Raw genomic sequence first — 17,587 nt, 5'->3', positions numbered from 1 at the left:
CTCAAGTCCATCCCTGTTGTTGCAAATGGCACAAATTTGTCTTTTTTATGGCTAAGTAGTGTTCCATCATGTGTGTGTATATATATATATACACATACATATATATATCACATCTTCTTTATCCATTCATCCATTGATGGGCACTTGGGGATTTATTCCAGGGATGCAGGAATGGTTCAACATCCGCAAATCAATCAATGTGATACACCACATTAACAAAATGAGGAATAAAAATTACATGATCATCTCAATAGATGCAGAGAAGCATTTGACAAGATTGAACATCCATTTATGATAAAAACTCTCAATAAAATAGGTATAGAAGGAAAGTACCTCAACATAATAAAGGCCACAAATGACAAACCCACAACCAACATCATACTTAATAGTGAAAAACTGAAAGCCATTCCTCTGAGATCAGCAACAAGATAAGGGTGCACACACTTGCTACTCTTATTTAGCATAGTATTGGAAGTTTTGGCCAGAGCAATTGGGCAAGAAAAAGAAATGAAAGGGATCCAAATTGGTGAGGAAGAGGTGAAACTCTCACTGTTTGCAGAGGATGTGAATCTGTATATGTAGAAAACACTAAGGAATCCATCAGAAAAAGTATTAAGAATAATCAACAACTACAGCAAAGTTTCAGAATACAAAATCAATTTACGAAAATCAGTTGCATTTCTATACTCTAATGATGAACTAACAAAAAGAGAACTCAAGAATATAATCCCATTTATAATTGCAACAAAAAGAATAAAATATCTAGGAATAAATTTAACCAAGGAGGTGAAATACCTATACAATGAAAACTATAAGACATTATTGAAAGAAATCTATGATGACATAAGGACATGGAAAGATATCCCATGCACATGGGTTGGAAGAATAAACATAGTTAAAATGTCCATATTACCTAAAGCAATCTACAGATTCAATGCAATCCCAATCAGAATCCCAATGACATTCTTCACGGAAAATAGAACAAAGAATCCTAAAATTTATATGGAAGAACAAAAGACTCCAAATAGCCAAAGCAATCCTGAGAAAAAAGAACAAAGCTGGAGGTATCACACTCCCCGACTTCAAAATATACTACAAAGCTATAGTAACCCAAACAGCATGTTACTGGCAGAAAAACTGACAGATTTTTAAGGTGACCTAGTATAAAACTCAGATCCTGAGTCAGAGAGAAGAGCATCCTGTGAGGTGTGGCCTGGCAAGCAGTGTTGGAGCCCCAACATGGTGAGGAAGGTCTTTACATAGAGTGGTGCTGAGGCACGGGGTGCTGGAGCCCAAATGTTGTGAAGTGCTTCCACAAGGAGAGATAGCCCAGCATGGCCAATCAGAGCCTGAGAATGATCAGGAAGGTGTCTATGTGGGAAGAAAACACAATGAAAGGGTGACAGAACCTAAAAATGGTGAGGAAGGTTTCCAATGGAAAGCAGTCTAGCAAAGTTACTCAGTCTGAATGAGTAAGGAAAACATCCAAAAGTGGGACCAGCCCTGTCTAAGGTGTCAGAGTACAGGTAGGACAAAGAGAATGCACGTAGAAGAGGCAAGTCCATTGTGATGTGTCAGAGGCCCATCAGGTAGAGGAAAGTGACCATGCAGAGGTTTGGTCAGGCATGGAATGCTGAGGCCTTAATGGGGGTAATGGGGATGTTTATATGGGGAGGGAATATCTGGGTGGCTATTAGAGCCCAGTGGGTCACGTAGAGCACTGGCAAAGGGAAGTGTTGTTAGATTTAGGAGAACGGATCATATAAATGAGCATATTAAAGATAACGGCAGTAGGCGGCTGGCCCCGTGGCTTAGCGGTTAAGTGCGCGCGCTCTGCTACTGGCGGCACGGGTTCAGATCCCAGGCGTGCACCGATGCACCACTTCTCCAGCCATGCTGAGGCCGCGTCCCACATACAGCAACTAGAAGGATGTGCAACTATAACATACAACTATCTACTGGGGCTTTGGGGAAAAACAGGAGGAGGATTGGCAATAGATGTTAGCTCAGAGCCGGTCTTCCTCAGCAAAAAGAGGAGGATTAGCATGTATGTTAGCTCAGGGCTGATCTTCCTCACAAAAAAAAAAAAAAAAAAAAAAGATAACGGCCGTAGGGTTCTCACTGTTTGAGAAAAGAATTATCAAAAGGAAGAAAGTGATTGGATTGGCCCTGGTGGTATCAATTTTAACTCATAGCTTTAAATATGTTGAAATAGATGGAAAAATATAAATAGGATGTCTGCTTCTGTACATAAAGGAATAATTTCTAAAGGACATGCATTGTATTGTAAACAACTGGTAAATTAGACAAAAAAAATGGTGAAAAAAAACTGTTCACAAACATCGGACAAGAGTAAGTGCAGGAATTTGGTTTTTAAAGCCATATCATTCTTTCTTTGACTGCTTCCCACATAGACACCCTCCTGATCCTTCTCAGGTTCTGAATGGCCACTTGGGGCCATCCTTCCTCATAGAAGCCCTTTGTAGTCGTTGGGCTCCAATACCCGATGCCTGGGCTACCGCTCAGTGTGAAGATCTTCCTCATCAGGATTAGCAAAGTTTTCTGCCTGGAGGCAAATTCTAGATAGTGGAAGGCAATAAAATGGAGAAAAGACAGTTTTTTCAAGAAATGATGCTGGAACAACTGGACATCGACATGCAAAAAAATGAATCTATACATTGGCCTTAAACGCTTCACAAAATTTAACTCAAAATAAATGATAGAGCTAATGTAAAATGTAAAACTATAAAACTCCAAGAAGATAACATAGGAGAAATCTAGATGACCTTGGGTTTGGCAATGACTTTTTATATACAACTCCAAAGGCACAATCCAAGAAAGAAAGGGAAAGAAGCCAATCTGAAAAGGCCACATACTATATGATTCCAATTATATGACGTTCTGGAAAAGACAAAACTGTGGAGACAGTAAAAATATCAGTGGGTGTCAGGGTTTAGCGGGGAGGGAGAGATGAATAGGTGGAGCACAGAGGATTTTTAGAGCATGAAACTATTCTGTATTATATTATAATGGTGGATATATGTCATTATACATTTGTCAAAACCTATAGACTGTACAACGTCAAGAGTGAACCCTAATGTAGTCTATGATCTTTGGATGATAATGATGTGTCAATGTAGATTCATAGATTGTAAGAAACATACTACTCAGATGCAGGATGTTAATTGTTGGGGGAGGCTTTGCATATATGCTGGCAGAGTAGATATGGAAAATCTGTATGTTCCTTTCAATTTGCTGTGAACTTAAAACTTCCCTAAAAATACCGAGTCTATTATATAAAAATAAAACTGAGAGACTAAAGGAAAAAAAAAGAGATAGCATATGTGGTTTCAAACACACATAGAAGTAAAACACATGGCAACAATTTCAAAAGTATGGGAGGGAGAAAAGACAGAATAATATAAGATTCTTAAATTTGTATGAGAAATAGCACAATATTATTTGGAGGTGAAATGTGATAAATTAAAAATGTTTACTGTAACTCTAGAAAACTCACTAAAATTAAAACAAAGGAAGTTAGCTAAAGAGCCAGTAATTAACAAAATATGGAATACACATATACTCAATTAATCCAAAAGCAGGTGGAAAAGAAAAAAAGAGAAAGAGGGGACAAAGACCAGATAAAACAAATTGGAATCAAATAGCAATATTTATAGTAAGATTAGATATATAGATTTATATCTAAACATTGAAAATCACAAAATTTTCTAAAGGTTTAAACATTCTAATTAAAAGGTAGAGATAATCAAACTCGATAAAAAAGCCAAACACAATTATATGTTTTCTGCAAGAAAACCATAGTAGATATATTTTAAAAATCATAGCTAGATTAAAAAGTAAAAGTTTAGAAAGACACATTCTATGCAGACACTAATCACAAGAAAGTTGTAGTAAGCGTATGAGTACCAGAAAAATCAGGCTGAAGAAGAAGGAATATTTCATATGTGAAAGGAGCATTTCATAATAATAAAGTTGTCCATTCATCAATAAGATATGACAATCCTTAAATATGTATATACCTAATGCAAAAGTTTCAAAATAAATGAAGCAATAATTGATAGACAGTGCAAAATTCATGTAGTCATGACTGAGTAACAGGGCCAGATTTACCCTTAAACAACTAGAAACTGGACGAAATATATGAAGGAATTGTTTTGAGACATTGGGCAACAGGTAGTGCGGGGTTCTGATCTTTGGTAAATAGAATAAAAATGAGTAGACCCCTGAAATTTCCCAGCCTGCTGCCTGTGTGGATAGTTTGCAGAGAGTGCAAACATGTGGAAAGTTGTGGAATGCAGAAAGGGGCAACCCAAAGAAAGTTTGTGATCTTGCAGAATTAAAGAAATTGAGACTGGAGTTTGGGGAGAAAATGTAGGTAGAATTTGCATGGCAAAGTCCTGGAGAGAAGTAGGTACACACATACACATACACATGTACACAAAGAGATATCTGTGGATGATTCGCCTTGATGTTTCACCTTAGTAGTGATCTGTGTATGTGTGAGAGACAACTACCTGTGCCTAGGAAATAAAATTTGATGAAAAATAAATAATCCCACAGATCCAAGAACCTCAATGAACTGTAATCATACGCACACAAACACATATGCACACCATGCCAAGGCTGATCAAAATCAAATTGTGGAAAATTAATGATAAATACAACAACAACAACAAATATCTTACAAGTATCCAGAAGAAAGAGAAAAGACACATTGCATACAAAGAGACAGCATGAAGAATACCACAGACCTCATGTTAGAAATGGAAATCAGTGCAGTAGTCCCTCCTTATCCGAGGTTTCGTTTTCTGTGGTTTCAGTTACCCTTGGTCAACCATAGTCTGAAGATATTAAATGGAAAATTCCAGAAATAAACAATTCTTCAGTTTTAGATTGCATGCAGTTTTCAGTAGCGTGATGAAATCTGGCACCATCCTGATTCCACTAGCCCAGGACGTGAATCATCCATTTGTCCAATGGATCCGCATTGTCGATGCTCCCCACCCCTTAGTCACTTGGTAGCCACTTGGTTATCAGATCGCCTGGGTCCGTATCATGGTGCTTAGGTTCAAGTAACACTTACTTTAGTTAATAATGGCCCCAAAGCCATGTGATGCTGGCAATTCGATATGCCAGAGAGAAGCCCTCAAGTGCTTCCCTTAAGCGAAACGGTGCAAGTTCCTGACTTAATAAGGAAAGAAAAAAAAAAATCATACGCTGAGGTGTCTAAGATCTATGGTAACTTTTATTACAGTGTATTGTTATAATTGTTCTATTATATCACTAGTTATTGTTGTTATTCTCTTACTTGCCTAGTTTATAAATTAAACTTTGTCATAAGTATGTATGTATGGGAAAAAACATAGTATACATAAGGGTTTAGTTGTATCCACGGTTTCAGGCACCCACTGGCGGTCTTGGAACATATCCCCCATGGATAAGGGGGACTACTGTATTTAAAGTACTCCTTATAATTGTCTCTCACATGTGTGTGTTTTATCCATGTACCTATTGATGTACTCTTCCATTAGTTGTTTAAATAGGTTATAGACTAACAGGTTCACCCATTTTATTGAGTCATATTTTTTGAAAAAAAAAAACCTCATATTTGCAATTTTATTTAAATTTCAAAATTATCTTCCAAAGGTGACTGGAGAAGTTCTGCCAGTAGAAATCATAACACAAGGTCTAGCCACAGTCCTTTATGTGAGGAATTACTGGAGGGGCCACGGGTGGAGGGCTTATTTAGTGGTGAGGGATGGAAATGACATTTATTTAGAATATATTTGTGTCATACACATACCTGACATAAGTTATCTAATTTCATTCTCAAAGCTGTCCCATTGTGTTAGTATTGTCCCCATTTAAAAGTTGAAAAAATTCTGTAGTCAGGCAAATAAGGGTTTGGGACTTATGGAATCTCAGGGAAGTTGTTTAATCTTTTTGTAGACATAGACAACTAGCTTTAATACAGGACAGAGCAAGCAATTTTTCCCTCTAGATCTTAATTGTACTAAAATTTTGGATGGTATTGAAAAAGAAAAAAGAATAGTAAAGGTTTATAATTTGATCTATTTGTATAGCACAAAATGTCATCTGATTTAAATTGTCCATATCACTCACAAATAAAATATTTGCCATATTTTCAGTTGTAATTTGTTTTGCAAGAGGAGTTTTACATATTGAATGTCTACACTGCTCCTGTGAATACACTGCAGTTGGATGGAGTTGTAAGAAAGCAGCTTACTCACAATCAAAGTGTATAAAGTGTGGAAACCATGGCTAAGTACCTACAAATGTAAAAATAGGTTTAGGAATTTAGTTGATCATAAACTCAATATTATGAAATAGTAACATGGCTGAGGCTGTGTTAATTGAAATGTAATCCTTAGATCTGAGGCAGCAGAACTAATCCTGCTCTTCTCTGCTTCCCTAAGACATCTTGAATAATACCCCCAGTCATGGGCACTTCACTTTCAGTGACATCAACACACTGGAGAACGTTTAGAAGAGAATGTTTACTGGAGAAACTTTAACTTGAAATTATGGTCTATGAAGAATACTTGAAAAGTAAAAAACAGTAATATCATTTTAATGTGAAATCAAATAATAATAGTAATTAACATGTTTGGAGCATGTACTCTATATCAGGCTGGGAGATATGTCAAAGAAAAATTGTACTGGATAGAGTTCAAGGGGCAAGGAAAACTTTATTCAAGAATATTGCAACGGGGTCAAGACTATTACATTAGGGGAGAGAGATTGAACGCCACTCCACCGACACAAAAGGAGGGAGACTATTTTAGTGCTGGGGTGAGTTAGTGGGAAACTACTGGAAGAAGTGAGGTCATGAGATTAGGCCATCTGTATTTGCTAATTGGTGCTTATCAAAGTTAGACTGGTATCCTCCCACAGAGACACAGAAATAGGAGCACCATCTTTTTTTTTTTTTAAACTATTTTATTGAAGTATGACATGTAAAAAGCTATACATATTTAATGTCTACAACTCAGTGAGTTTAGGGATAAGTATGTACATGTGAAACCATCACTACCATCAAGACCATAGTCATGCACATCGCTTCCCAAAGTTTCCTCCCATTCCTACTATTATTATTATTAATATTATTTGGGGGTAAGAACACTTTAAAAAAGATCTGCTCTCTTAGAAAATTTAAGTATACAATACAGTATTGTTAGTTACCGCCACTATGCTATATAGATCTCCAGAACTTGTCTTCCATAACTGACACTTTGTACCCTTTAACAATCACCTCCTCCCTTCCCCCTCTCCCCCAGTGCCTGACAACTACCTTTATACTCTCTGCTTCTATGACTTCGACTATTTTAGATTCTGCATATAAGTGAGATCATACAATATTTATCTGTGTCTGGCTTATTTTACTTAGTTTAATAACCTCCGGGTCCAACTATGCTGTTGCAAATGGCAGGAATCCCTTCTTTTTTAAAGCTGAATAATATTCTATTTTTTTTTAATCCATTCATCCATCAATTAGACATTTAGGTTATGTCCATATCTAGGCTATTGTGAATAAGGCTGCAGTGAACATGGGAGAGCAGGTATCTCTTTAAGATCCTGATTTCAAGTGCTTTGGATACATATCCAGAAGTGGGATTTAAGAAATCACATGGTAGCTTTATATTTAATTTTTTGAGGAATTGCAATCTGGTTTCCATAATGGCTGTACCAATTTACATTCCCAACAGCAGTGTGCCAGAGTTCCCTTTTCACCACATCCTCATCAACACTGGCTATCTTTTTTATTTATTTATTTTAATAATAACCATCTTGGGTGTGAGGTGGTATCTCATTGTGGTTTTGATTTCATTTCCCTGATGCTTAATCATGTTGAGCACCTTTTCCTATGCCTGTTGGCCATTTGTATGTCTTCTTTGGGGAAATGTCTATTCATGTCTTTTACCCATTTTTTAATCAGGTTATTGGTTTTTTGCACTATCTTTCTTTGTTTTTCCTTTCTTTCTTTTTTTAATTATTTTATTGAGGTCATAATAGTTTATAACATTGTGAATTTCCAGGTGTATATTATTATCTATCAGTGTCACCAAATATATCTGTCCCTTTACTCCTTTTGCCCACCCCCAACCCTCTTCCCCTCTGGTAACCACTAATCTGTCTCTCTGTTCATGTGTTTGTTTGTCTTCCACATATGACTGAAATCTTTCAGTGTTTGTCTTTCTCTGTCTGGATTATTTTGCTTAAGATAATACATTCAGGGTGCATCCATGGTGTTGCAAATGGGAAAATTTTGTCTTTTTTATGATTGACTAGTATTCCATTGTACATATATACCACATCATCTTCATTCATTCATCAGTTGATGGGCACTTGGGTTGCTTCCATGTCTTGACTATTGTGAATAATGCTGCAATGCACATAGGGGTGCATAAGCCTCTTTGGATTGTTGATTTCAAGTTCTTTGGATAAATACCCAGCAGTGGGACAGCTAGGTTGTAAGGTATTGCTATTTTTAGTTTTTTGAGAAATCTCCATACTGTTTTCCATAGTGTCTGCACCAGTTTGCATTCCCACCAGCAGTGTACGAGAGTTCCCTTCTCTCCATATCCTCTCCAAATTTGTTGTTTTTTGTCTGGGTAATTATAGCCATTCTGACAGATGTGAGGTGATATTTCATTGTAGTTTTGATTTCCATTTCCCTCATAATTAGTGATGTTGAACATCTTTTCATGTGTCTATTGGCCATATGCATATCTTCTTTGAAAAAATGTCTATTCATATCCTCTGCCCATTTTTTGATCGAGTTCTTTGTTTTTTTGTTGTTGAGTTGTATGAGTTCTTCATATATTTTGGAGATTAACCTCTTGTCAAAGATATGATTTGCAAATATTTTCTCCCAGTTGGTGGGCTGTCTTTTCATTTTGTTCCTGGTTTCCTTTGCTTCACAGAAGCTCTTTAGTCTGATGTAGTCCCATTTGTTTATTTTTTTTTTCCCTTGCCTTAGTAGACATGGTATTAGAAAAAATGCTGCTAAGACCAGTTTCAAAGAGTGTACTGCCTATAGTTTCTTCTAGGAGTTTTATGGCTTCAAGTCTTTAATCCATTTTGAGTTAATTTTTGTGTGTGGCATAAGATAGTGGTCTTCTTTCATTCTTTTTCATGTGGCTGTCCAGTTTTTCCAACACCATTTATTGAAGAGACTTTCCTTTCTCCATTGCATGTTCTTGGCTCCTTTGTTGAAAATTAGCTTTCCATAGATGTGTGGTTTTATTCCTGGGCTTTCAATTCCATTCCGCTGATCTGTGTGTCTGTTTTTGTACCAGTATCATGCTGTTTTGATTACTGTCGCTTTGTAGTATGTTTTGAAGTCAGGAATTGTGATGCCTCCAGCTTTGTTCTTTTTTCTCAGGATTGCTTTAGCTATTCAGAGTCTTTTGTTGCCCCATGTGAATTTTAGAATTCTTTGTTCTATTTCCATGTCATTGGGATTCTGATTGGGATTGCATTGAATCTGTAGATTGCTTTAGGTAATATAGACATTTTAACTATGTTTATTCTTCCAATCCATGTGCATGGGATATCTTTCCATGTCTTTATGTCATCATCGATTTCTTTCAATAATGTCTTATAGTTTTCATTGTATAGATCTTTCACCTCCTTGGTTAAATTTATTCCTAGATATTTTATTCTTTTTGTTGCAATTGTAAGTGGGATTATATTCTTGAGTTCTATTTTTGTTAGTTCATTATTAGTGTATAGAAATGCAACTGATTTTTGTAAGTTGATTTTGTATTCTGAGACTTTTCTGTAGTTGTTGATTATTCTTAATAGTTTTTCTGGTGGATTCTTTAGTGTTTTCTACATATACAGATTCATGTCCCCTGCAAACAGTGAGAGTTTCACTTCTTCCTTACCAATTTGTATACCTTTTATTTCTTTTTCTTGCCTAATTTCTCTGGCCAAAACTTCCAGTACTGTGTTGAATAAGACTGGCAGGAGTGTGCGCCCTTGTCTTGTTCCTGTTCTCAGAGGGATGGCTTTCAGTTCTTCCCCACTGACTATGATGTTGGCTGTGGGTTTGTCATATATGGCCTTTATTATGTTGAGGTGCTTTCCTTCAGTAGCCATTTTATTGAGAGTTTTTATCCTAAATGGATGTTGAATCCTGTCAAATGCTTTCTCTGCATCTATTGAGAGGATCATGTGATTTTTATGCATTTTGTTAATGTGGTGTATCACATTGATTGATTTGTAGATGTTGAACCATTCCTGCATCACTGGTATAAATCCCACTTGATCATGACGTATGATCCTTTTAATGTATTGCTGTATTTGGTTTGCAATATTTTGCTGACAATTTTTGCATCTATGTTCATCAGTGATATTGGCCTGTAATTTTCCTTCTTTGTGTTGTCCTTGTCTGGCTGTGTGATCAGAGTGATGTTGGCCTCATAGAAAGAGTTAGGAAGTATTCCATCTTATTCAGTTTTTTTGAATAGTTTGAGAAGGATAGGTATTAAATCTTCTTTGAATGTTTGGTAGAATTCTCTGGAGAAGCCATCTGGTCCTGGACTTTTGTTTTGTTGATTACTGTTTCAATCTCTTTACTTGTGAGTGGTCTATTCAGATTCTCTATTTCTGCTTGGTTCAGTTTTGGGATATTGTATAAGTCTAAGAATTTATCCATTTCTTCTGGATTGTCCAATTTGTTGGCATATAGTTTTTCATGCTATTCTCATAATCCTTTCTATTTCTGTGGTATCCATTGTAATTTCTCCTCTTTCATTTCTAATTTTATTTATTTGAGCATTTTCTCTTTTTTTCTTCATGAATCTAGCTAAGGGTTTGTTGATTTTGTTTATCTTCTCAAAGAACCAGCTCTTAGTTTTGTTGATGCTTTCTACTGTTTTTCGGTTTCTATTTCATTTACTTCTTCTCTAGTTTTATTATTTCCCACCTTCTGCTGAATTTGGGCTTTGTTTTTTCTTCTTTTTCTAGTGCTGTTAGATGTAGTTTAAGATTATTTATTTAAGGTTTTTCTTGTTTATTGAGGTGGGCCTGTATTGCTATGAATTTCCCTCTTGGGATTGCTTTTGCTGCATCCCATATGACTTAGTATGATGTATTTTCATTTTCATTTGTCTCCAGATATTTTTTGATTTCTCCTTTAATTTATTCATTGACCCATTGGTTGCTCAGTAGCATGTTGTTTAGTCAGCACATATTTGGGACTTTCCCAGCTTTTTTCTTTATGGTCAGAGAAGATGCTTGATATGAGTTCAGTCTTCTTAAATTTACTGAGGGTTGCCTTGTTTCCCAACTTATGGTCTATCGTTGAGAATGTTCCATGTACACTTGAGAAGAATGTGTATTCTGCTGTTTTTGGATGAAGTGTTCTATATATATCTATTAAGTCCATCTGGACTAGCTTTTTGTTTAGTTCCACTATTTCTTTGTTGACTTTCTGTCTGGATGGTCTATCCATTGATGTAAGTGGGGTGTTGAGATCCCCTACTATTATTGTGTTGCTATTAATTTCTCTCTTTAGGTCTGTTAATAGTTGCTTTGTGTACTTTGGTACTCCTGTGTTAGGTGCATATATATTCGTAAATCTATGTCCTCTTAGTGGAATGTCCCTTTAATCATTATATACTGCCTTTCTTTGCCTCATTGCCTTTTTTATCTTGAAGTCTACTTTGTCTGATATAAGTATGGCAACACCTCCTTTCTTTTATTTGCCCATTTACTTGGAGTATTGCCTCCCATTTGTTCACTCTGAGCGTGTTTTGGTCATTAGAGCTGAGATGTGTTCCTGGAGGATGCATCTTTATATGGGTCTTGTTTTTTTGATCCATCCAGCCATTCTGTGTCTTTTATTTTTAATTTTTTTTTTTTTTTTACTTTTTTTTTTGTGAGGAGATCAGCCCTGAGCTAACATCCGCCAATCCTCCTCTTTTTTTTTTTTTTGCTGAGGAAGACGGCCCTGGGCTAACATCTGTGCCCATCTTCCTCCACTTTATATGGGACGCCGCCACAGCATGGCTTACCAAGCAGTGCGTCGGTGCGCGCCCGGGATCCGAACCAGCGAACCCCGGGCCGCCGCAGCGGAGCGCGCGCACTTAACCGCTTGCGCCACGGGGCCGGCCCCCATTCTGTGTCTTTTGATTGAAGAATTCACTCCATTTACATTTAGAGTGATTATTTATATGTGAGGGCTTTATACTGCCATTTTATCTCCTGTTTTCCAGTTGTTCTGTATTTACCTTGTTTCATCCCATGTATTTCTGACTGCCATTTCAGTTTGGTAATTTTCTATGATGGTTTTCTCAATTTTCTCTTTATTTATCAGTTGTGTCTCTGCTCTGATTTTTTGCTTAGTGGTTACCATGAGGTTTGTATAAATGATCTCATAGATGAGATCATCCATTTTTGATAGCCTCTTATCTCCTTAGCCTAAGCAGTTTCCATCCCTCTCCTCTTCCTTGTCTAAGTTATTGTTGTCATGATTTATTCTGTTTTGTGTTGTGAGTTTGTGATTAAAATGAAGTACTCATAGTTGTTTTTGATGGTTTCCTTCCCTTTATATTTAATGTTATAATTAATTATTTGCTAACCTGTTCTGATAGAGAGCTGCAATTTTCTAATTTTGCCTGTCTATTTATCTCCTTGGTCAAGGCTTTGTAAACTTTTTCTTTTTTTTTTCAGAAGTAAGGGCCTTCTTGATCATTTCTTGTAGGGGGGTCTTGTGGCGATAAACTCCCTCAGCTTTTGTTTTGGGAAAGTTTTTATTTCTCCATCATATCTGAAGGATAGTTTCACTGGATAGAGTATTCTTGGCTGAAAGTTTTTATCTTTCAGTATTTTGAATATCATTTCCTTCTTTCCCAGCCTGTAAGGTTTCTGCTGAGAAATCTGCTGAAAGCCTGATAGGGGTTCATTAGTAGGTTATTTTCTTCTCTCTTACTATGTTTTCTTTGTCATTGATGTTTGCCAGTTTTACTAATACATGCCATGGAGAGGGTCTTTTTACATTGATGTAATTAAGAGTTCTATTGGCTTCATTTACATGTAATTCCAGCTCCTTTTCCAGGTTTGGGGAGTTATCAGCTATAATTTCTTTGAACAAGCTCCTTTCTCCCTCTCTTCTTCCTCTGGAATCCCTGTAATCACTATGTTGCATTTCCTAATTGAGTTGGATATTTCTCAGAGAATTTCTTCATTTCTTTTTAGTCTTAGTTCTTGCTCTTCTTCCACCTGAAGTATTTCTATATTTTTGTCCTCTACATTACTAATTCTGTCCTCTATAATGTCAACTCTGTTTTTTAAGGATTCTAGATAGTTTTTTATCTCATTCATTGAGTTCTTCATCTCCAGAATTTCTGCTTTTTTTTTAAAGAATTTCAATCTCTTTTGTGAAGAATTCTCTCTGCTCATTAATTTTATTCCTGAGTTCATTGTACTGTCTTTATGTGGTTTCTTGTAACTTGTTGAGTTTCTTTGTGATGACTATTTTGAATTCTCTGTCATTTAGATTGTAAATTTCTGTGACTTCAGGATTGGTTTCTGGACACTTGTCATATTCCTTCTGGTCTGGAGTGTTAATGTATTTATTCATGGTGTTTGATGGGGTGGACCTTTGTCAACACATAGTGGTATTATATGGTCACAGATTCCACCGGCCACCAGTGGGGAGTGGGGCTGGAGCTGTGTTTTCTGAACCTGCAGTGTCCACTGGCAGTTGTGTCTATCTGTTGGAAGCTATGTCGATTGGGCCCATCTGTGTTTGCTTTCTGGCTGCCGCTGCTTCACACACACAGGCTCAGGTGCTGTGGCACACATCACCTGCCCTGCTTGACCAGCTGAGCTGGTGCGCCAGACAGGATGTAGGGAGGGGGCACTTTCTTTCACGCCTGCACCCCCACTTTGCACTCACTGGTGGCCCACCTAGGCTACTTGATTTGTTCGGGGGTGCCCCCACAATGACTGAGCTGCCTTGGTGCAGTGTTCCCATGAGCTGAGAAGCAGCTCTGAGAGTGAAAGCGTTCCTGCAGAGGGCTGCCTTCCTCCCTCTTCTCTCAGAGTCACACACTGGCCACTGCTTGAGGTTCCATGCTCTAGATCTCTGCCACTGTGGAAGGAGAGGAGATCCACTTACCTCTTTCCACTACTTTCCTGGTACTCCAATGCTCCCAACTTAAGACATATGGCTGCATGGATCTCTCAGACATCTATTGCGCTGTGTGGATGTTGTCTTTTCATTAATGAATGTGCTTTTCATTGTATTTTAGTGGGAAGAGACTAAGGGAACAGCTCACTCTGCCATGATCCTGATGTCACTCCTCTGGCACTATCTTTCTTGATGATTACATTTTAAAAGGATGGCTCCCTAGTCCTTGAGAAAGATATTCCTGGGTTGTAAAACTGGCAAGAGACTGGGAGAAGATTGATATATCAAAGGGGAATAAATAAGAAAAAGGAGGTCAGGGGCCTATAATTAGGAAGAAATCTATCTAAAGTTTATTCATGCTAAAGGGAATATTAAGACTATCTTTGTAAAATAACATATGAGTAGCATAACAGTTAAATAGAATGCCAAGGTTGAAATACTGATGAGCTGTCAGACCTTAGACAAATTACTTAATCTCTCTGTGCCTCTATCTCCTGACATATACAATGGGAATAATAACAGGGTTGTTTTAGGATTATATTAGTTAATATTTAAAATAAATATCCAGCACATAATAGGTACTGTGTAAACAACTGTTAAAATTTTATTTAATTCTTATGATAGCTCTATGAGAGGTACTATTATTCCTGTTTTATTGATAAGGCACAAGGGGGTGAGAGGGACAAAATTACTTTATAGAACCAGCCTGTGTTTGAACACAGGAGATCTGAAGCTGAGACTCTTCTCTAAACTGGGAGGTGCAATGTGGAGTTGACATATAAGTAATAATTATGATGGAAATTCCAGTAAAGAAGCTATAAAGTAAAAACACAAAGGCAAAACTGTCCAATGTAGCAACATGGTCTTTAATTTAAAAAAAAAATATTTTGGGATCCTATGAATTCAGAATGAAGTTACAAACGGAAATGTGCATTTCTGAGAGGGAATTTTATTTAGTCATTAGTTTACCGTTGTGTTCTAAACTTGAAAGAAAGAATCAAAAATATTCACTAACCAGTTAACTATGTGGTGACTACTATAATAAAGGCTTACACATTTTCCCATGTATTAGTTAGAATCAGCTTGCATTTTGAGTGACATGAAAATATAAACATGAGAGACACTTCTTTCTTCACACAGAAGTTTATCAACTATTAAACACTGGTTAATGAAGGGAGGCTATAAAAAATGAGTTTTTGCAAAAATAGAATTTCAAAATCCAAAATTCAAGTGGAATGAATTATGCAAAGTCTTTATAACTTATTCTGATATCAAATCACATAATATTTCTGCTAAAATCACATGAGTGCATTATAAGAAAACATACTAAAAACCATTTGCATGCAAAGGGAAGTTAGCCAGATTTGACTTTATTAAAAAAAATTCAAAGTAGATCTGATCTATCTATAGATAAGTAGAAAGTAATTATATAATACTTTTATTATGGCGTTACTTATATTCCATCTCTTTTAACTTCAGTTAGGAGGAAAGTCTTTCTCTTTTTAAACGTGGAAAATAAAGGACACAAAAGAGACTTGCCTTTTCCAATTACCACGTATAGGAGAGCAGAAAATGAAAAGGGAAACATAATTAGCATAGATAAGTGGGTACATGACCCCATTAATTAAGCTGTGGGGGGCGTTCAACACATAAATAATTTTATCTCACCTTTTTTCAGTCATTATCTTTTTACAAACATTTTCTCTGGCACTTTCTTCTGTTAAGAAGTCCTCTAACTGTGATGTCACGGATACCATTATCCTCATGGGATGAAAACTGCAGCCTGATTAATGGGGCCATTCAAAACATAAATCTGAGCTCAAATGAGTTAATAGAATAGACGTGACTTGCCAATGTGGGCAAGAGAGTCAAACTTTTAGTTGGAGAGAATAGACGCTGATGGATCATTTTTAACTACAAAAAAATGGACTGCTGTTCAGAAAAGAATATTGAGCAACTCTTTCAATAACCACCTCAGAGTTTTAATCTATAAAATGGGAAAGCCCATCTTTACCAGAAAAGTGTGTGAAGAATTTTTTCAATGTTTATTTCTTTTTTAAAAAAGTTTTATGGAAGTTCAGTTGGTATGCAATAAACTGCATGTAGTAAAGTGTACACTTTGATAGGTTTTGACATATGTGTACACCAGTAAACCCATCACAACAATGAAGATAATAAATATATCCCCATGCTCCCAAAGTTTCCTCATGACACTTTGTAATTCCTCTCGATTATCCATCTTTGGCCTCAGGAACCACTGATCAACTTTCTGTTACTAGAGATGTTTGTCTTTTCTAGACTTTTATATTAATAGAATCATATACTGTGTACTCTTTTTTTGTCTGTTTTCTTTCACTTAGCATAATTATTTTGAGGTTCATCCATGTTGCAGCATGTATCAATAGTTCATTCTGATTGCTGACTAGTATTCCATTGTGTAGAATTGTGTATTCATTCACCTGTTGGTGAATATTTAGATTGTTTCCAGTTTTTTGGTTATTATAAAGCATATTAGGAATTTTTTAAAATGTGAGCATATTATTTTGCACTTCCTATGGTCTACACAAGAAATTGATATAGGCATGCTTGTCACTTTAATTTTTAACGATCTCACATATTAACTGCATAATCGTTCATAAGTTTTAACAGAATAGGACCATACTAAGTCAAGGGTGTGGATCAATCTTCATTTCATATTTTGAAATCTTCCTGAGTAATAGAAATAAAAAAATCCAATGTAACAATTAGTGGGTATTTCCTCTTTCATTTTTCCAATTTTACCTCAATGACACCCGAATACTAGAAGCCCATTACATCACTTGCTTCTGGTTTTACATTAAAGGAAATGTTATGCCCTATACATGATTGGAAAATCAAGGATGTTATTTGTACATGGGGGCAGTTATTCTATCTATTTTGCATCACCAAGCCAGACAGAATAAAGGATTATTCTGGTATTTGCAGAGCATACAAATTTAGAGTTACTGACCATCACAGTAGATGTGATCTAATGGCTTCATTATTATTTATTATTGCAGTGATTACTGTAATAGTGATTTGGATATATTTTTATGTAAGTATATCTATAAATCATCAATTTAATTTAGCAATGTGAAGGTCAAAGTAATTTTGACAAGAACATTTTTGATGGATAGATAGAAAGAGGACTAAAAGCCTAACTAGAGTGAAAGAGAAAATCCTTATAAGCTGCTTTATAGTTTAAGACTGTAAGAAATTTGTGGACATATTTTATATATATATATATTTTTTTCCATATGTTTATATCTTCCCCAAATGCATGCCTCCATTCATTCTATGACTCAATTCACATTGGATCACTCACCATTTCCCAAAGATACTACCCTTCACTTTTTATTGTCTCAGTTTTTGCATTCCCCTTGG

Source organism: Diceros bicornis, chromosome 28 (genome assembly GCF_020826845.1).
Source record: "Diceros bicornis minor isolate mBicDic1 chromosome 28, mDicBic1.mat.cur, whole genome shotgun sequence".
In the NCBI taxonomy this organism is placed as follows: domain Eukaryota; kingdom Metazoa; phylum Chordata; class Mammalia; order Perissodactyla; family Rhinocerotidae; genus Diceros; species Diceros bicornis.
Note: the sequence above shows the minus strand (reverse complement) of the source record.